Source organism: Nicotiana tomentosiformis, chromosome 2, assembly GCF_000390325.3.
Source record: "Nicotiana tomentosiformis chromosome 2, ASM39032v3, whole genome shotgun sequence".
NCBI classification, from domain to species: domain Eukaryota; kingdom Viridiplantae; phylum Streptophyta; class Magnoliopsida; order Solanales; family Solanaceae; genus Nicotiana; species Nicotiana tomentosiformis.
The window spans coordinates 24,089,437-24,112,646 of record NC_090813.1 but is presented as its reverse complement, the minus strand read 5'-3'; positions in this window follow the sequence as shown (position 1 = coordinate 24,112,646).

Below are 23,210 nucleotides of genomic sequence, written 5' to 3'. Positions count from 1 at the left end.
CATTGTTTGACTAGTTTTAGAGCGACGGGTGTCGGTTTGAGGTGTTAGAGTGGCATTGGAGCCGATTATAGAACTTCAAAGAGAGGTAAGTCTCATGTATAACCCTGTGAGGGAAAATTTACCACGTAGGTGTTATATTCTTATGTGCTACATGTTGTGGGAGCTATGCACGTATGAGGTGACGAGTGTTCGTGCGTATGCTAGAATTCTTGATTATGTCCGGGTAGACTTAGGTTCACGCCATGATATAATTGTACTATTTGAGTCATCTTTGCTTGTTTAATTCTTTTATTTCGCATTACGACTTGAGATTAGACTTGCATAGGGTGATATACTCGCTATTGTAGAGATGTGACGAGCTAATTGATAATCCGTGGAATAATTTGTGCATCCCTTATGAATTTCTCCCGCGTTGTGCATACTATTTGCAAAGTTTTCCCTAAATTTCATAACTCACACATATATTCATGAGTGGGGTCAAGGAACCGTTAAAGTTTCTTGTTCTAATGGGATCCGACCGTTCGCCTTGGCCGAATTTTGCACCACACTCTTATGGGAGGGGGTCATTTGCCTCGGCACTAGAATAGATGCATCTATGGTTTGTGCCGCTCGACCCTCTGCAGTGTACACATTATTATGAGATCGGACCGTTCACCTCGGCAGTATCATATTCTTTATGAGGTAGGGTCGTACGACCTCGGCATAATCATGCATAATATCGCTAGCGGTCCGAATATTCACGAGATTTTTGTTCCACTGATGTCTTGCACTTTATACGGTGTTTCTTAGTCATTTGATATTGGCACTTGATATTTCCCGAGCTGTTGAGATAGGATACGAGATTGAGAAGTTTATATCGTTAAAAGAAATTTTGGAAGATTATGCTGGCTACCGTTTCATCCTACTATTACTGTTGTATTTCATATCTTTTTAGGATTTAGCATACTATTTTATTGGACCTCTAGTAAGTGTCGACACCGACCCCTCGTCACTACTTCTCCGGGGTTAGACTAGATACTTACTAGGTACGCGTTGATTTACGTACTCATGCTACACTTTCTGCACTTATTGTACAGGAATATATATATATATATATATATATATATATATATATATATATATATATATATATATATATATATATATATAGTGGATCTTTTAGGCGCAAAGGGTGCGGCTGTTGCGGGGACTTTACAGTGAGCTGCATTCCATGTTACGATCTGCAGCATACAGAGTCTCCATCAAAGTTAATTATATTCTCCTGTCTAACTTGTATTCAAGACAGATGTTGTATTATTATTGCACTCCTTAGTAGATGCCCATGCACTTGTGACACCAGGTTTTGGGGGTTCCTACTGGATGTTCATTATTGTAGTCTATGTAATCATTATCATCTCACCTTGTAATTTATATTTTATATGGAAATTAGAATATAAAATCATGGGTTTTCTACGAGTACTAGATTTTACTCTACTTATTTAATGGGATTCATGATTTCGAAAATAATAAAATGAGTAACTAACTTGATTAATCACTATTGGCTTTCCTGACGGTGGCGTTAGGCGCCATCACGACCTATAGTGGATTTTGGGTCGTGACAGCTTTATATCAGAGCTCTAGGTTCACTTGGGTCTCACGAGTCATGAGCAAGTCTAGTAGAGTCTTGCGGATCGGTACAGAGATGTCTATACTTATCTTCGAGAGGCTACATGGCTGTTAGGAGCACTTCCCTTCTTGATTCCTCGTCGTGCGATTTAATTTCCATTGAAGCTTATGCCTCCATTCCCTTCCTACTCATTATTATAAGATGTTGAACGCTCGTTTCAATTTGACATCGAGGAGTTGTAATGGTACTGCAGACATGGTGCATGATGTTTCTCCCTGTGTATTCGGACACGCTATTATCATTGCCTTGCGGAAGTGTGTTCTCTCATTTCAGCATTGTATCAGTACTGCCTATGATTTTGAGGTTGTGCGCAGATTGTTATGATGTTCGTGCTTTGTTATCATGCGTTGTTGTTGTGGAATGGTGCCTGAGTAGCGATTACCAGAGATAGTGGTGCAATGCGGCTTCAGAGTCGAATCGATGTTTCTAACGTTGATGGCTCGAGATGGAGGATCTTTATGGAGTTTCAGAGTTGGTGGCAATTTACCCGTTTGGGTGATACAAAGATGGATTATGATTTGAGATAGTATTTTGGGCAGCGAAGGATGAGGAAGGACATGGTGGGAGATGTCTCGCAGTGATTGAATCGCTAGCATGTCAATTATGAATAGCAGAGGCCAAGAAGGTTCTTAAGGAGATGGTTTAACCAAAGTGGGAGTGGCAGAGTAGCATACGGATTCTGTGGTAGGAGAGCCACGCGCCTTGAGAAGAGTTTAGAGCAATTTGGGAATCATGGTGGGCAGTGACTAGGTCTACATATTTTATTTGGAATGGTGTCCACTGTGCTGAGGAGGTTGAACATGACGGAGATAAGTTTACTTGGGGTGTTTAGGGTTGTAAAAGCTTTATTATCGTTATGGGATGCGATGTGACTTCGATTTTGGAATATATTGTAAGACTTTTGGTTAATGTCAATGGGGAATGAATAGACTCTTACAGTTGGTGGACGAGCATGGGCTCAGGAGGGTTTACTGATTTCGTGGTAGTTGCACCCAATGCAGCGTCGTTGGAAGATGTCGGTATGGAATTTCACAGGTGGGCTATCTCCTGTGAGCAGGTCAGCGGTTGCATGATTTCTGATGAAGCTTCTACAAGGAGTTCTACTTACTATCCAGCGGGATGCTGAATCGGCAATTATCGCTAATAATTCGGGATGTTTAATGAAAAGTTTAATAAGAGGTTTCGAGAATTTGGCGGGTTAACGATGCGAGATTATGGTGATTGAGAAGGAGGAATCTTTGTGGGTTTTAGATTTGTGTAATTGTAGCTTAAAGTTAAGTGGGGGAGCCCACCGTCTACGATTGGATCGCGTGGTTGTCTGCTTGTGAAGCTTCTGGTTATCGGTGCATTGGTTGATTATTTATGACTAAGAAAAGAAAACGTCAGGGGTAATTCGAGCAAAGGACTTGATGAATGTGTGTCATATTTCGCTTTATCGAATCTTGCGCAGGTTTTGGGAAGACTCAGAGTTTATGCTTTTTGTGGATGTGATGTATAAGGAAAATAATTCATCCGGTTGCTTCTTTGGGAGTGTTCATTTGCCGACAACGCACTAGAGTTTGTCTTATATTCGGGACCAAGTCAGAGTGGGTGACTCTAAACAGTGGTTCTAATGAGTTCGTTATGTGGCTGGGGACCAGGATTTTGCAGCAAAGTGTGAAGAATACTTGGGGGAATTTTCTATGTTATCATCGGGTCTGCGGGGCACTATTAGAAAAATGGGAGAAATAGTTTCGGATTCGCGGAAGATCTTTCAGAATGGGTATACCAGAGTGAGATGTTATTGCGCGCATGAGGAGGGTATGAGATGGTTCCTGAGTATTGAGACGATGTGGTCTAGTGAATTGGGTAACTCGGGAGGAATGTTGTTGAGTTTTGTTATTTTCTCGAATGGAGCTATTATTATTTCTAAGGCAAGTCAAGAGTAAATTGAACAGGTGGTTGGTGGTTGTACGTGCGGGTTTGACAGCCACCATAATTTGCTTGATTTGGGACGTACTTGAGTCAAATGGCCTTGTTGTGTAAATGGATTTCCGGAAGGGTGGTTTAGACCACAATTTGAGGTTTGTATTTTCTTTGTGTAAATGGATTTTCGGAAGGGTAATGGCGGTTTAGATCACGATTTGAGGTTTGTATTTTCTGCAGTTATGGGAATTCAACCACGTGTTGCAATGGTTCTTCTGAAATGAGTTAAGTGAAAGGTTTCTAGCCAATTGAGTGTTTATTCTATGAGTAGTTCAGGAGTTATGATGAATTATTGTACTCTCGTGTAGCGGCATGATAAGTGCAGTGAGCGACATGGGAATTGGAAGTTGAGGATCAAGGCAGCGGCTCAGTGTTGACGAAAATGTCACGAGATCGGATGGGCAGGGGAGAATTCAGGTGTTCAGAGTAAGCTGTCATTATCTCAGTGTCGCCTGAGAATGGTGTTCTATGGAAGAGGCATTGTGTATTAATTTGCAGATTCTTGATTTGCACTACAAAATTTGTACGATTGGAGGTGTGGATGTGCAGACTATGCTACCTAGTGTGGAATGTTATAGGGTTATATCCCACGAGAAGATCATATAAAGGTGATGTGTTAGTCATTCGATTGCTAGAGATTTAAATCAGGTATGGAGATTTCGGTACTATCGCCAATGAGAGTTTATGCCTGGAAGGTGCTCTATTCCTTGGTTGTGGACTGTGGGAGTTTGTTCCGGATTGGACGGCTGCTCATGTGTGTCATTATTTGGTCCACTGTGGATCCTTGGAAGGTTGTGGCCTAGTATGGTATGATCAGAATCGACTTGAGGTCCGTTTGTGGGTCTAATATGAATATGTGCTCTACATCAAGTTAGATGCGAACTTCGGGCATTGGATGTTATTCTCGTCGCCAGCTATTCCATGTAATACTCTATTGTACCAGGTGGGTTGTGGGACAACTTGATTATTCACACGTGTGTCGTGATCCCATATAGCTAGTGGCGTTATATGAGCATGATGGCTCTATAGATGTGGGTCATTTATTGTACCTTAGTCGTGCTTGGGTTTTGTAACGTATGGCGTTATCCGTCTCCCCAGGGTTGTATTATGCACTTGGCGTGTTTGTGGTCGATATTCAGGCATTTCATAAGTATATTCATTACGGCTGATAGGTGTTTCCTTGTTGGTTGTTGTGTGGATCGGGTGGCACGCTGCCATAGGTATATTGTTTGGATAGGGTGGCACGCTGCCACGGGTATGTTGTTTGGATCGGGTTACACGCTGCAACAGTATCATGTGTGATCAGGTTGCACGCCATATCAATGAGATGTTGAGTACGGTTCCCTATACTTATTTATGTGTATTTTGATTCTCATTCTCTGAGAAAGGTTTATAGCATCTTTTCGGATGTTTTATTTGTTATGCTGCTGGGTAGTTCCTTATTGGAGTTCGTTCTTCCTTATGAGTCATATTCGAGTTGTAGCTTGTTGGCGCTGTATGAGATGTTAGACGGTGTTAGAGGTGGCTTATTGCCTGAGCAACTTGTACTGGGTGAGACGAGGTTATTGGACCTGAGATTGGTGCGGTCGGATTTAAGTAGGGTATATTAAAGAGAAAATATCGTCATTTTATCATATTTGGAGTTGTGGAGCTTGGATTGAAGCGATTTTTGCCATATGAATTAGGGTAAGTGTTCTCTACTCAATTTTAATTATATTTCATGAATTTATCCTCGTTTTTGGCATTTGATTGATGATTTAAAAAGAGAAATTTGGGGTTTTGTGTAAAGTTTCATAGAGTGAATTTTTGTGTTTTGAACGTCGATTCGGAGTCATATTTGAGTGAAACTAGTATGGTTGGACACGTAATTGAATGGTTTGTCGGATTTTGTGAGTTTTGTCGGGTTCCGGGCACATGGGCCCAGGAGTTGACATTATTGACTTTTCAAGCGAAGTTGGGAATTGTTATAAATTGATTTATTACGAGTAATAGAGTATATTTTTATTGGTTTGCACATTGTTTGACTAGTTTTGGAGAGACGGGAATCGGTTTGAGGTGTTAGAGTGGTGTTGGAGCCGGTTATGGAACTTCGGAGCGAGGTAAGTCTCCTATCTAAACCTGTGAGGGGGAATTTATACCTTAGGTTTTATATTCTTATGTGCTACATGTTGTGGGAGCTACGCACGTATGAGATGACGAGTGTCCGTGCGTATGCTAGAATTCCTGATCATGTTCGGGTAGACTTAGGTTCACTCCATGCTATAATTGTACTATTTGAGTCATCTTTGCTCGCTTAATTCCTTTATTTCGCGTTACGACTTGAGACTAGACTTGCATAGGGTGATAGACTCGCTATTGTAGATATGTGACGAGCTACTTAATAATCAGCGGAATAATTTGTGCTTCCCTTATGAATTTCTCTCGCGCTGTGCGTACTCATTGCAAAGTTTTCCTTAAATTTCATAACTCACACGTATATTCGTGAGTGGAGTCAAGGACCCGTTAAAGCTTCTTGTTCTAGTGGGATACTGTAGAATTTTGCACCACTCTTATGGGAGCGGGAAGTTCACCTCGGTAGTATAATAGATGCATCAACGGTTCGTGTCACTCGACCCTCGACAGTGTACGCGTTATTATGGGATCGAGCCGTTTGCATCGACAATATCATATTCCTTATGAGATCGGATCGTACGACCTCGGCATAATCGTGCGATATATCGCTAGCAGTCCGAATATTCATGAGATTTTCCTTCCACTGATGCCTTACATTTTATATGGTATTTATTATTCATTTGATATTAGCACTTGATATTTCCTGAGCTGTTGAGATAGGATACGAGATTGAGAATTTTATATCGCTAAAAGAACTTTTGAAAGATTATGTTGGTTATCGTTTCATCCTACTATTACTGTTGTGCTTCATATCTGTGTAGGATTTAGCATATTGCTTTATTGGACCTCTAGTAAGTGTCGGCGTCGACCCCTCGTCACTACTTCTACGGGGTCAGGCTAGATATTTACTAGGTACGCGTTGATTTACGTACTCATGCTACACTTGTTACACTTATTGTGCAGGTATATATATTGTCACGACCCGAAATTCCTACCTTCGGGACCGTGATGGCGCCTAACAATTCACTTGCTAGGCAAGCCAACGTTAGAATAATATTAGCCATTTTAAAATAATTTTAAATTAATTAATAACAAAGAAACAAATGCGGAAGTAAAGTCTAAAATATAGTGAATAAACCATAATAATAGCGATGTCTAAATACCATCCCAGAACTGGAGTCACAAGTGCACTAGCTTCTAGAATAATACAAATAAAGGTCTGGATAAAATTTAAGCTGTTTGAAATATAATACACAGTTGAGATAATAAAGAAGGGGACTTCATAACTGTGAAAGTTGTGCAGTTATACCTCATGTCTCCACTGGTAGCTGTATCCGGGCAAATCTACAGTACGCCGCTGGGACCAACTCTGAAATCTGCACAAGAAGTGCATAATGCAGTATCAGTACAACCGACCCCATGTACTAGTAAGTGTCGAGTCTAACCTCGACGAAGTAGTGACGAGGCTATGACAAGACACCTATGTAATCAACCTGTACAAGTATATACTAATACAAAGTAATAATAATACAATAAATAACAATTTATAAATTGGGAGGGAATATGTGATGGGGAAAGATATAATAATTTCAGCAAGAGAAGTGTCACTTAGCAGCCGATTAAATTATCAACAATAAAATGAGCAAATGATAATATGAAAATGGCACGGCACCACCCTTCGTGCTTTTACTCTCATTTGACACGGCATTACCCTTCGTGCTTTTACACTCACAAATGGCACGGCAACACCCTTCGTGCTTTTACTCTCACAAATGGCACGGCAACACCCTTCGTACTTTTACTCTCACAAATGGCACGGCAACACCCTTCGTGCTTTTACACTCTTCCTTACCATAAAAATAATAATATAAATTCGGAAGAGTATTTAAATGCGGGGATATACACTTATCAATCAATTGAATACCAAAATACCAACTTCACCTTCCAAAATATTCAACAATATTGAAATGAATAATAATTTCTCGAGTAATGATCAAATAATCAATAATAAACTTAAGCAGGAATATTTTAATTAAATAGATAATTATTCACAATAAACAAATTCCACCCGCATGCTTTGACTCAACCACAACGCATAAGTACTTGTCACCTCACATATGCGTTGTACCCGCACATTAAATCATGTAGCAAATAGACAAATAAGTCCTATTCCCTTAAGTCAAGGTTAACCACGACACTTACCTCGCTTGCAACCAAATTCAAGAATCCAATAAACCTTTGCCTCGTGGATTCATGTCCGAAATCTTAAAATCTAGTCATAAACAATTCACTATACTCAATACAAATCGTAGGAATTAATTCCATATGAATTTACTAATATTCCGAATTAAAATCCGAAATTCATCTCAAAAATAATCAGTGGGGACCACATCTCGAATCTCGGAAAAACTTACGAAATCTGTACACTCGTTCCGAGACGAGTCCAACCATACAAAAATTACCAAATTCCGATGTCAAATGGACCTTCAAATCATAATTCATTTTTGGAAAGTTTTACAAAAATTCCAATTTCATGCATCTAAATCCGAAATAAGTGATGAATATAGACATCGATTTGTGAAATATACACACTTTTAGTTATAAAACACTTACCCAATTCAAAATCGTTAAAACCCCCTTTGGAATCGCCAAACTCCAAGACTTAAAATGTCTAAAAATGAGAAAAATCTCAGACACTTCAATTTATACACAGCCCAGGCATTTTCGCACCTGTGGTGCCTGGGCTCACACCTGCGCATCCGCTTTTGCAGAGGGAGTTTCGCTTCTATGAACCTCACTTGCCCAGCCTCCGCTTCTGCGATGCTTAGGACCGCATCTGCGGTCGCACTTTTGTGCAAAAATGGCCGCACCTGCGAAGACCCCAGGCCAGCCCAATCCCACATCTGCGATGGAAGGCTCGCTTGTACGAGCTCGCACCTGCGATGGAAATTCCACATGTGCGATTACATCAGATGGCAGATACCTTCAAATTTTTTTCTAAGTCCAAATTCGATCTGTTAACCCTCTGAAACTCACCCGAGGCCCCCGGGACCTCAACCAAATATACCAACGAGTCCTAAAAGATAACACGTACTTACTCGGGGTCTCAAATCACATCGAAATTACATTTCACACCTCGATTCGAACTTTTGAGTTTCAAACTTTTCAATTTACAAAACTTGTGCTGAAACATGTTAAATGAATCCGGAATGACTTCAAATTTGGCACACAAGTCATAAATGACATAACGGAGCTATTCAAATTTTCGGAATCGGATTCCGACCCCGATATCAAAAAGTTAAATTCGTGGTCAAACTTTTGGAAATCTTTAGGCTTTAAATTACTAGTTTTCGTTAAATGGTCATAACTTGAGCTAGGGACCTCCAAATTAAATTCCGGGCATACGCCCAAGTCCCAAATCATGATACGGACCTACCAGAACTGTCAAAACACTGATCCGGGATTGTTTGCTCAAAATGTTGACCAAAGTCAACCTAGTTGAGTTTTAAGGCTCTATTTCACATTTTAATTCATTTTTCACATAAAAACTTTCCGAAAAATTATACGGACTGAGCACATAACTCGAGGAATGATAAATAGTACTTTTCGAGGTCTTAGAACATAGAATTAAGTATTAAATTTAAAGATGACCGTGATAGAACCACATATGAATGATAGACATGATCTACCGCGATAGAATCTCCCACTGGAGTGGACACACACACAGGAGCACTCAGAGAATCACGAGGAATCACCAGATTTGAAGCAAAATAAGAGGACACATAGGAATAAGTAGATCCTGGATCAAATAGAACTGAAGCATCTCTATGGCAAACTGGAACAATACTTGTAATCACAGCATCGGATGATTTGGCCTCAGGCCTAGCTGGAAAAGCATAAAATCGGGGGTGGGCCCTACCACTCTGAACTGCGTCCCTCGGACAGCCTCTAACTGGCTAGCCTCCACCTCTAACGGTCTGACCTCCTCCTCTAACTGCCTGACCCCTACCTCTAGCTGGCTGAGCATTTGGTGAAGCAACCGGTTGTGGAACCATAGCACAAGAACCCTGTTGCTGCATGCTGCCCTGAGACATGGGGCAAAATCTAGCAATTTGCCTCGGATCACCACAAGTATAACAGAACCTCGGTTGTAGTGATTGCTGACCCGAACGGGCCGAATAACCATTGTAGTGACTCTGAAGTGGTGGTGCACTGATATGAGCTGAATGTGCACTAAATGTTGGCTGCCTAGAGTAAGGCATAATAAGACCGCGACTCCCTGAAGCACCAGGAGATGCCTGAAGTGCTGAATGAAACGGTCTGGAGGATGACCCCTACCAAAATTACCCCTGACTCCATACGAGGCACTACTGAAACCACCGAACTGACGAGGCCTCTTATCAGACCTCTACCCTCTCTCCTGTGCAAGAACTATCTCGATCGTCCTTGCGACATTAGTAGCCTCCTGAAAGGAAATCTCACTTCCGGTCTCCTTGGCCATCTGAATCCTGATAGGGTGAGTGAGTCCCTCAATGAACCTCCTCACTCTCTCTCCCTCAGTAGGTAGTAAAAGGAGAGAATGATGGGCTAAATCCACAAAACGGGACTCATACTGAGTAACAGTCATATTGCCCTGCTGTAGACGCTCAAATTGCCTACGGTAATCCTCTCTCAATGTGATAGGGAGGAATTTCTCTAGAAATAGCCGTGAGAACTACTCCCAAGTAAGTGTAGGTGACCCAGCTGGTCTGGTCAACATAAAATCTCTTCACCACCTCTTGGCAGAACCCGTCATCTAAAATACAGCAAAATCGACCCTATTGGTCTCAACTATACCCATGTTCCGCAGTACCTTATGGCAACGGTCAAGATAATCTTGTGGGTCCTCAGAAGGTGTACCACTGAAGTAAACTGGAAAGAACTTAGTAAACTTATCCAGTCTCAATAAGGCCTCAGAAGATATGGCGGGCCTATCATCGGTCTGTGCTGCAACAACTGGTTGCACTACCCCAACTGGTGGGGTTGCTGGAGCCTGATACTGTGGAGCCATCTGCTCCGGAGTAGGGGTAGTGGGAGTCTGTGCTCCTCCCCCAACCTGTGAGACGGCTGGTGCCACTGGAAATGTACCATTCTGGGCCACGCCCTCCATAAGACTCACCAAACGGACTAGAACGTTCTGAAGCACTGGAGTAGCTATAAATCCTCCAGGGACCTGAACTGGTCCAACCGGTACATTATGAACGGGAATCTCCTCCTGAAGATCCACCTGAGGTTCTACAATAGGTGTTGCTGCTCGAGCTCTAGACTGAGCTCTACCTCTGCCTCTGCCTCAGCCTCTAGCACGACCTCGGCCTCGACCTCTACCCCTAGTCATAGTTGCCACCAGGGGTTCTGGTCCCTTCCATCGGTTGATGTATTACGTGTCCTCGCCATCTGCGAGAGAATAAGAATAGAATGGTTCAATTATCGATGATAGAATAAGATTGCATGACAGAATAAGAAAGAAGTGATATTGTTCCTAAACTTTATATCCTTTGAAAGATAAGTACAGGCGTCTCTGTACCGATCCTTCAGACTCTACTAAGCTTGCTCGTGACCCGTGAGACCTATGTAACCTAGTGCTCTGATACCAACTGTCACGACCCGACATTCCCACCTTTGGGACCGTGATGACGCCTAATAATTCACTTGCAAGCCAAGCCAACGTTAGAATAATATTAGCCATTTTCAAACAATTTTAAGTTAATTAATAACAAAGAAACAAATGCGGAAGTAAAGTCTGAAATGTAGTGAATAAACCATAATAATAGCGATGTCTAAATACCATCCCAGAACTGGAGTCACAAGTGCACGAGCTTCTAGAATAATACAAATAAAGGTCTGGATAAAATTCAAGTTTTTTGAAATATAATATACAACTGAGATAATAAAGAAGGGGACTTCAGAACTGTGAACGTTGTGCAGTTATACCTCAAGTTTCCACAGGTAACTGTATTCGGGCAAATCTATAGTACACCGCTGGGACCAACTCTGAAATCTGCACAAGAAGTGCAGAGTGCAATATCAGTACAACCTACCCCATGTACTGGTAAGTGCCGAGCCTAACCTCGACGAAGTAGTGACGAGTCTATGACAAGACACGTATGTAATCAACATGTACAAGTATATACTAATACAAAGTAATAATAATACAATAAATAACAATTTATAAATTGGGAGGGAATATGCGATGGGGAAAGATATAATAATTTCAGCAAGAGAATTGTCACTTAGCAGCCGATTAATTTATCAACAATAAAACGAGCAAATGATAATATGAAAATGGCATGGCACCACCCTTCGTGCTTTTACTCTCATTAAACATGGCATCACTTTTCGTGCTTTTACACTCACAAATGGCACGATAACACCATTCGTGCTTTTACTATCACAAATGGCATGGCAACACCCTTCGTGCTTTTACTCTCACAAATGGCACGGCAACACCCTTGGTGATTTTACTCTCGCAAATGGTACAGTAACACCCTTCGTACTTTTACTCTCACAAATGACACAGCAACATCCTTCATGCTTTTACTCTCACAAATGGCACGGTAACACTCTTCGTGCTTTTACATTCTTCCTTATCATGAAAATAATAATATAAATTCGGAAGAGTATTGAAATGCGGGTATATACACTTATCAATCAATTCAATACCAAAATACCAACTTTACCTTCCAAAATATTCAACAATAATGAAATGAATAATAATTTCTCGAGTAATGATCAAATAATCAATAATAAACTTAAGCAGGAATATTTTAATTAAATAGATAATTATTCAAAATAAACAAATTCCACTCGCATGCTTTGACTCAACCACAACGCATAAGTACTTGTCACCTCACATATACGTTGTACCCGCACATTAAATCATGTAGCAAATAGACAAATAAGTCCTACTCCCTCAAGTCAAGTTAACCACGACACTTACCTCGCTTGCAATCAAATTCAAGAATCCAATAAACCTTTGCCTCGCGGATTCGTGTCCGAAATCTTCAAATCTAGTCATAAATAATTCAATATACTCAATACAAATCGTAGGAATTAATTCCATATGAATTTACTAATATTCCGGATTAAAATCCAAAATTCATCTCAAAATTCATCAGTGGGGCCCACATCTCGAATCTCGAAAAAAACTTACGAAATCCGAACACCCGTTCCGAGACGAGTCCAACCATACAAAAATTACCAAATTCCGATGTCAAATGGACCTTCAAATCTTAATTTTTCATTTTTAGAAAGTTTTACAAAAATTCCAATTTCTTGCATCTAAATCCGAAATAAGTGATGAATATAGACATGGATTTATGAAATATAAACACTTTTGGTTATAGAACATTTACCCAATTCAAAATCGTGAAAAACCCCTTTGGAATCACCAAAATCCGAGACTTAAAATGTCTAAAAATGAGAAACATCTCAGACTCTTCGATTTATACACTGGCCAGGCATTTTCGCACATGCGGTGCCTGGGCTCGCACCTGCGCATCTGCTTTTGCGGAGGGAGTTTCGCTTCTGCAAACCTCACTTGCCCAGCCTCCGCTTCTGCGATGCTTAGGACCGCATCTGCGGTCGTACTTTTGCACAAAAATGGCCGCACCTGCGAAGACTCCAGGCCAGCCTAATCTCGCATCTGCGATGGAAGGCTCGCTTGTGCGAGCTCGCACCTGTGATGGAAATTCCGCAGGTGCGATTACATCAGATGGCAGAAATCTTCAGATTTCCTTCTAAGTCCAAATTTGATCTGTTAACCCTCCAAAACTCACCCGAGGCCCCTAGGACCTCAACCAAATATACCAACGAGTCCTAAAACATAACACGGACTTACTCCGGGTCTCAAATCACATCAAATAACATCAAAATTACATTTCACACCTCGATTCGAACTTTTGAGTTTCAAACTTTTCAATTTACAAAACTTGTGCCGAAACATGTTAAATAAATCTAGAATGACTTCAAATATGGCACACAAGTCAAAAATGACATAACAGAGCTATTCAAATTTTCAGAATCGGATTTCGATCTCGATATCACAAAGTCAAATCCGTGGTCAAACTTTTGGAAATCTTTAGCCTTTAAATTACTAGTTTTCGTTAAATGGTCATAACTTGAGTTAGGGACCTCCAAATTAAATTTCGGGCATACGCCCAAGTCCCAAATCACGATACGGACCTACTGGAACTGTCAAACCACTGATCCGGGTTTGTTTGCTCAAAATGTTGACCAAAGTCAACTCAGTTGAATTTTTAGGCTCTATTTCACATTTTAATCTATTTTTCACATAAAAACTTTTGGAAAACTATACGGATTGCGCACGCAAGTCGAGAAATAATAAATAGTGCTTTTCGAGGTCTTAGAATATAAAATTAATTATTAAATTTAAAGATGACCGCGATAGAACCACACACGAATGATAGACATGATCTACCGCGATAGAATCTCCCACTGGAGTGGACACACACACACAGGAGCACTCAGAGAATCATGAGGAATCACCAAATATGAAGCAAAATAAGAGGACACATAGGAATAAGTAGATCCTGGATCAAATAGAACTAAAGCATCTCTATGGCAAACTGGAACAATACCTGTAATCATGGCATCGGATGATTCGGCCTCAGGCCTAGCTGGAAAAGCATAAAATCGGGGTTGGGCCCCACCACTCTGAAATGCGTCCTTGGGTCGGCCTCTAACTGGCTAGCCTCCACCTCTAACAGAACTGTCAAAACATTGATCCGGGTCCGTTTGCTCAAAATGTTGACCAAAGTCAATTCAGTTGAGTTTTAAGGCTCTATTTCACATTTTAATCCACTTTTTACATAAAAACTTTTCAGAAAATTATACGGACTGCGCATGTAAGTCGAGGAATGATAAATAGTGTTTTTTGAGGTCTTAGAATACAGAATTAATTATTAAATTTAAAGATGACCTTTTGGGTCATCACACACACACACACACACACATACACACACATACATACATACATACATACATACATACATACATATATATATATATATATATATATATATATATATATATACATATGCCTGGTGGTCTTTTGGGCGCAAAGGGTGCGGCTGTTACGGGGACTTTACGGTGAGCTGCATTCCATGTTACGATCCACAACATACAGAGTCTCCATTAGAGTTATTTATATTCTCTTGTCTAACCTTTATTCCAGACAAATGTTATATTATTATTGCACTCCTTAGTAAATTCCCGTGCACTTGTGACACCAGGTTTTGGGGGTTCCTACTGGATGTTCATTATTGTAGTCCACGTAATCATTATCATTTCACTTTGTAATTTATATTTTAAACGAAAATTAGAAAATAAAATCACGGGTTTTCTATGAGTGCCAGATTTTAGTCTACTTATTTAATGGGATTCATGATTTTGAAAATAATAAAATGAGTAACTAAGTTGATTAATCATTGTTGGCTTGCCTGACGGCGGTGTTAGGTGCCATCACGACCTATAGTGGATTTTGGATTGTGACATTCCACTTGTTCACTAGCTTATGGGTGATAAGGAGTCGTGACTTTGTGAGTAACACCATACTAGCTAAGTGTCAAAAGCCTTGTTGCAAAAATGTGACCCCCATCGCTTATAATAGCATGTGGAGTACCAAACCGAGTGAAAATATTCTTCTTCAAGAAAGCCACCACACTTCTCACCTCGTTATTGGGTAAAGCAATAGCCTCAACCCATTTGGACACATAATCAACCGCGGCCAAGATGTATGTATTTCCAGAAGAACTCATAAAAGGGCCCATGAAGTCAATACCCACACATCGAAAATATCAATCTCCAAGATGATTGTGAGAGGTATTTCATTCTTCTTTGAGATTCCACCGGCCCATTGACATTCATCACATCTCTTAACTAGCTCACTTGAATCCTTGTAAAGAGTGGGCCAATAAAATCCGTAACTAAGCACTTTGGCTTCCATTCTTGCTCCACCATGATGACCACCATATAGTGAAGAATGACAAGCCCCAAGAATTTCACCTTGCTCTTCTTCCGGTACACATATTCTAATCACCCCATCCATACAAATCCAAAAAAGGTATGGTTCATCCTAATAATAATCTTAACAATCCTATTTGAATTTCTTTTTTGGTTCAAGGAGAACTCATCCGGAATGATTCCACACACAAGAAAATTTTCTAGATTCGTGAACCATAGCACCTCTTTCATTGAAATAGCCAAGAGTTGCTCATCGAGGAATGAGTCATTGATTTCAAGGCCATTATGCGGCCTCCCCTCCTCCTCCAATCAATACAAGTGATCCGCCAATTAGTTTTCACTCCCTTTTCTATCTTGTATGTCAATATCAAACTCTTGCAACAAAAGCTCCCATCTCATCAACAAAGTGAAGCGCGGCATGATCCATGTGGACAATGACTTTTGCACCCATCAAGTACGGGCGGAACTTCTCAATTACAAACACAATGACAAGGAGTTATTTCTCTGTAATAGTATAATTGACTTGGGCACTATTCATGGTATTACTAGCATAGTAGATCGGATTAAAATTCGTGTTGATGTGTTGCCCCAAAATAGCCCCAACCGCCATATCACTTGCATCACACATGAGTTCAAAAAGGGACGCTCAAATTTGGAGCGATGATGATGGGAGTAGTTTTCATCTTGAACTTCAACAATTTAAAAGCTCTCATGCAATCATCATTGAAGTTGAACTTTGCATCCTTCTCAAGAAGCTTGCACAACGGGTTCACCACCTTAGAGAAATCATTGATGAAATGCCGGTAAAACCCCGCATGGTCTAAGAAACTTCGCATACCCTTCACCGAAGTTGGAGGTGAAAGTTTAGAAATCACCTCAATCTTTACCTTGTTAACTTCAATTCCATTCTTTGAGATTTTGTGGCAAAGGACAATGCCTTCCTCGACCATGAAATGGCATTTCTCCCAATTAAGCATCAAATTTGTTTCTTCACATCTAGCCAACACTTTATCCAAATTTTTAAGACAGTCATCAATAGAATCTCCAATCACCGAGAATTCATCCATGAGAACTTCAAGGTAGTCCTACACCATGTCCATGAAGATAGCAATCATACAACATTGAAAAGTCGTCAGTGCATTGTACAAACCAAATGGAATCCGCTTGAAGGCGGAAGTACCATAGGGACATGTAAAGGTTGTTTTCTCTTGATCTTTCGGAGCAATAAGAATTTAGTTGTAGCCCGAATACCCATCAAGAAAGCAATAGAGAGCACGATTGGCCAATCTTTCAAGCATTTAATCTAAGAAAGAAAGTGGGAAGTGATCCTTCCTTGTGACTTTTTTGAGCTTGCGATAGTCCATACACACATTCCATCTGGTCACCGTTCTTGTAGGAATCAACTCATTCTTGTCATTGGTGATCACAGTCATTCCCCTCTTCTTTGGGACACATTGAATCGGAGAAGTCCATGAACTATCGGAGATGGGGTAAACCACCCTGGAATCATACCACTTGATAATCTCCTTCTTGACGACTTCTTACATAGCCTCATTGAGTCTTCTTTGATGTTCAATAGATGGTTTGGTGCCATCCTCTAACTTGATATTATGCATGCAAAAGGCAGGGCTTATACCCCGAATATCCGCCAATGTCCACCCAATATCCTTCTTCTTCTTCTTCTTCTTCTTCTTCTTCTTCTTGTGTAGCACCGCCAATGTGGAATCTACCGGCATGTTAGTCAAACAAGAGGAAAGAATAACCGGTAAAGTAGAACAAGGGCCAAGAAATTCATACCGAAGATGTGGAGGGAATGGCTTCAACTTCAAGGTGGGAGGCTCTTAAATAGAAGGATTTGTAGGGGGAGTTGTCCTATTTTTATATCCAAGCACAATTTCGGGGGTGCATAGTTGTACGACCCCATTCCTTGAAAAGAGTTCACACATTCCATGAAACCATCCATCTCTCCATCATCAAAGTTGAGCAAGACGGCCTCCAACATATCACCAAAATTGATTGTAGCACTTGTGTCATCAATAATAACATCGGTCACCAAGTCCACAAAAGAGCACACCTTATTGCTATTTTGTTGACGCATGGACTTACACACATGGAAAGCTATTTTTTTTATCACCAACCCAGAATGTAAGTTCTCCGGCTTCAACATCATAAAAAGCCTTCCCTTTAGCAAGGAAAGGTCTTCCAAGAATAATCGGCACCTCATAATAACCTTCACAATCTAGAATGACAAAATCCGGCAAAAGAATGAATTTATCAACATGAACCAAGACATCCTCAATCACTCCCAAAGGCCTCTTCATAGTACGATCGGCCATTTGCAATCTCATAGAAGTGGGTCTTTGTTGCCCAATCCCCAAAGCTTTGAAAACTAAATAGGGCATCAAATTGATACTCGCCCCAAGATCACAAAGAGCTTTAGCAAACTCGGCACTTTCAATTGTACAAGGAATCGTGAAAGCACCGGGATCCTCCAACTTAGGAGCCATTGAATGCATAATTGCATTCACTTGATGAGTGAATTTGATCATTTCAAAATTCATTGACCGCTTCTTTGTCATGAGATCCTTCATGAACTTTGCATAACTCGTCGTTTGCTCTAAATTCTCAACTAATGGCACATTGATTGAGAGACTCTTCATCATTTGAATAAACTTCTTGAATTGATTTTTACCATTTTACTTGGCAAGTCTTCGAGGGTATGGAGGTGGAGGCTTAGGCAATGGTGCCTTAGCCTTTTGCACTACCGGCTCCGGTATGTCAATAATATGATCCCTAGATGGGTTCACCTACTCTTGAGTCTCTTCCACACTATCATCAATATTAATCCGAACTTCATCATTAGATTGCACTACATTGTTCGGGATCTCTTCTTCTTTTACCACTTGCTCATCATCCACAAGTTGCCTTTGACTTAAGGTGGGTGCATTCCCACCTTTTTCACTTCTTGTAGTAATGGCGATGGCATGCCCCGTGTTGTTCCCACCCTTTGGGTTTACTACCGTGTCACTTGGTAGTTCCCCCTTAGGACAAGAATTTAGAGCTTGAGAGATTTTCCCCATTTGAACTTCTAGGTTACGGATTGATGTGTTGTGTGAGGCAAGTTGACCATGGGAAGGATAAGGAGGAGTGTTGTTTATACATTGGGGGCCTTTGAAAGCCCGACCCCCGGTTGCCTTGATTGTTGTTTCATCCTCCTTGATTGTTACCCCCTCCCCCCCCCCCCCAATTTCCTTGATTATTTCCACTCCAATTTCCTTGATTGTTATTGTTATGCCAATTCCCTTGATTGTTTCCACAACTCCAATTTTCTTGGTTGTTAGAATTTCAATTGTCTTGATTGTTTTGAGGTCGCCATTATTGTTGGTTAGGGACTTGGAAGTTGTTTATTTTCCCTTAAAAGTTATTCACATATTGCACATCCTCTTCTTGTTCATTGTAAAAATCATCTTTATCAAAACCACTATTTTTTTGCACATAATTCTCCACTCGATTTTGCACTTGTAGACCTTTAGTCCTCCTTTTGTTCACCATCATGTTCACTCCCTCCATGGCATTGACTTGCTTGGGATTTTGCACTTGATTTAGTTAGGCCTTTGCTAGTTGCGACATGGTGGTTGTCAACTCAGCAATGGCTTGCCCATGGTCTTGCAATTCTTTGTGAAGGTGAATCATGTTTGGGTCACCTTGTGGAACACTGGCTCGGGATTGCCAAGCCGATGATGTTTTCGCCATCTTATCCAAAATCTCACATGCCTCCGCATAAGGCGTAATCATGAAATTCCCACCGGCAAGTTGATTCACTACACATTGGCTGGTTGTGTTAATCCCACGATAGAAAGTTTTTTGAATCATATTCTCTGTCATATCGTTGTTGGGACATTCCTTAACCATTGTTCTATTACGTTCCCATATCTCGTGTAGTGGTTTATTTGTCTCTTGCTTGAATGACAAAATCGCATCCCAAAGTGTGTCCATGTGCCCCAGAGAGAAGAACTTAGAAATAAACATTTTGCCAACTCATCCCAAGTGTAAATGGAATGGTTTGGCAATCATTCCAGCCAATCTAAAGCTTTCCCTCATAAAGAAAAGGGAAAAGCCTTAGCCTTAATGCATCCTCAGAGACATTTGTTTGTTTTCTCCCCCAACAAGTGTCTACAAACCCCTTCAAATGTTTGTACGCATTTTGAGTTGGAGCACCGGTGAAGAAACTTTGTTGCTCAAGCAAAGTGAGCATCACATTAGTGATTTGAAAGTTGTTCGCCCTAATACGGGGAGGGACTATTGTACTTGCATATCCTTCATTGGATAATATCTGGTGTGGAGCGGGGACATTGTCATAAGGCACTCGGCCTCTTCTATTAGCTTGAGGTTCAAGAGGAACATCATCAACTTGATCATCCTCGACGTCCACATACCCTAAAGGAAATTATCTGAGCTCATTGTTTGCCATGGTTGTACCTACGATTTCTCAAACAAGTTATTAACACGGAAGGAAAAGAAGATATTCCACAAACACACCCAAATATATAGCTAACATAATTTTAACTCTCTGGAAATGGCGCCAAAAATTGATGACGTCCACAACACACCTCTATAGGAGATATGATATAGTCGTATGTAATAATAGTACCCAACATGAGTCGGGGTCGATTTCCACATGAAGTTGTGAGGGGTGTTAGGAGTATATATTTGAAGAAAGCAAATGGGTTATCTAAGATTGCACTTCCACAACAAGGTTTGGTTTTCTATTTCTATTTTTATTCTAAATGCAAGCTAAAGAAAATAGATTATAGATAAATATTTTTGAGGTTTTTCTAATTGGATTAAAGACCTAAGACTGTGACCATAACCTATGTATTTTCCTAATGGGATAAAGATGTTTATACTCGTTTTATTGATTGGAGTGTATTATAGATCTCAACTCCACGTTACACACTCAATACTTCTCGATCAGAGAGTAATTTTGCCCAAATTGGCTTTCTCAAGTCCAAATGAGTATCAATCAAAACAGTTGATAAGAGCTCAAGTCGGGTTCTTACTGTCTTTAGTTTGAACCCTTTAATTAGGGTAATCAATCTTTCAATTAACTCAATTCCTTGTTAGCTAAGTTATCCTAGACTAGGTCTCTCTTTCTCAAGTAGAGACTAAGTCAAATAGGCATGAATCAATGTTTGCAACCATTAATTCTAAAATTGAAGCATGAACTAAGCTAAATAATCAACACCCAATCATAAACAAGCATAAAATTAATCACCCATAAGGTTTACACACTAGGGTTGGGTCATAACCCTAGTAAAACTCTAGCTACTCATAATGGGATTTGAAGAAAATAAAGATGAAGAACTAATTAAACTCATAATGGAAGATTAAAATGATGAACTCTAACATTAAAATACTCAAATGAGCTAAATCTTCCTAAAATAGCAAAGAAAAATGGCTACAACAGCTATGTATGTTCAAGCTTGACCTAATTTTGTGAAACTCTTCTATTTATATAGGGCTGAAAATCACTGACAAAAATTCCCCTCGGGTGGTTCTGCGACCGCACAATTCCATGTTCGGTCCGCAGATTCCTTCAGTTGGCAGGAAGGTGACTTATGTGGTCGTATATTTCTGGATTGCGGCCGCGAGGCAATATTCTACGGCTGCACAATTCTTGTGTGGTACGCACTTCACAATGGCTCCTGGACTTGGTCTTTTTGCATACTCTCTAATCTTTTACTCTTAAGCCAAGTTCTACGACCGCACAATTCATATGTGGTCCGCACATTGCTAAAAGTCATGTTGGGCTTTTATTCTTGGTTTGCGGCCGCATATGGAATTTTGCAGTTCGAAATTTCTTCTGCGGGCGCAAAATTCCTTATGCGGACCACACATTTGTGCTTCTGTGCCCTTTATTGCCTTGTGTTTCGGAACACTCCTTTTTAGTTGGATTTCATCTCGGTAGACCAAACTTCCAGCATTCCTGCAATTTGCACAATTTCATTACTTTCGGGAATACAATTCAATACTTTTGGACTAAACCAAAAGCTAAAAGGTGCTAATAAGCAGTCAAAATCTCCACTTATCATTCCTCGTAGCCGACACCAACTCTACTACACTTATGTTGAAGTTGTATTCTGAACGTCTACGGTAGGAAGGATCTCGAGAACCTGATGCTTCCTTGTCCTATAGTGATCTATTATTTCTATCGCGATCAGTTCTTCTATCGGTAGCGCACCTGTCTGTCGACCGGAAACCTCTATCGCATCCTTCGGCCCATTCATAGGGCAAAAACTGGCCCCTCAAAGATCGTCTATCTGTGTCGAAATCGTCTTTTGATTTCTCTTTATTCTTCTCTCGACCTTTAGCTGACGCTGGGAAGCCGAGCTGATCATCCTCAATCCTTATCTTTGACTCATACCGATTGTGAACATCCACCCAAGTCGTCGCTTGGAATTCGAGCAAGATTTCCTTCAACTTCCGGGAAGCATCGGAACTTCTCGGATTCAAACCCTTGGTGAATGCTTCAACGGTCCATTCATCCGGAACAGCCTGGAGCAACATCCATTCCTTTTGGAACTGGATTATGAATTCCCGGAGCAACTCGGACTCTCCTTGTGCAATTCTGAATATGTCGGCCTTCCAGGCTTGCACCTTTCTGGCCCCGGCATGAGCCTTAATGAAAGAATATGCGAGTATCTCAAAGGAATCTATGGAATGCTCGGGTGACAACGAATACCACGTCAAGGCTCCCTCGTGTGAGTCTCTCTAAATTTTTCGGCAAAATTGATTCGATATCGTGGGGAGATAAATCGTTCCTCTTCACTATCATTGTATAGGTGGTAATATGCTTCTGAGGGTCCGAAGTCCCATCATATTTCGACACGTCGGTCATTTTAAATCGCTTCGGGATCAAATTTGGTGTCGCGCTTCGTTTGTATGGCAATTGAGTATACTTCTTCGAGTCCGGCCTTTTCAATACTGGTGGTGTAAGTACATAAAAGATATAGTGGCTCACAAGAGGAAATTGACTGAGTTCGAGATAGTTGCACTTACTGAGGAGTGCACTTCAAGGGTCCAAAACAAGCTTCCCCAAAAGCTTAAGGATCCTGGCAGCTACACTATCCCAGTCCGAATCGGTAATAGTGATGTGGGTCGTGCTCTTTTGTAATTTGGGGGCAAGCATAAATCTATTGCCCTTGTCCTTGTTTAAGCAATTGGGTTTGGGAGCTCTAAGACCAACCACTGTGATGTTGCAATTAGCTGATAGGTCCATAGCCTACCCGGAAGGAGTGATTGAAGATGTGCTGCTGCAAATTAGGAAATTTATCTTCCCAGCTGACTTCATTATTCTAGATTTTGAGGCTGATGAACAAGTTCCAATCATATTGGGACGACCTCTCTTGGCTACTGGTGATGCAATAATTAAAGTGAGAGAGGAAAA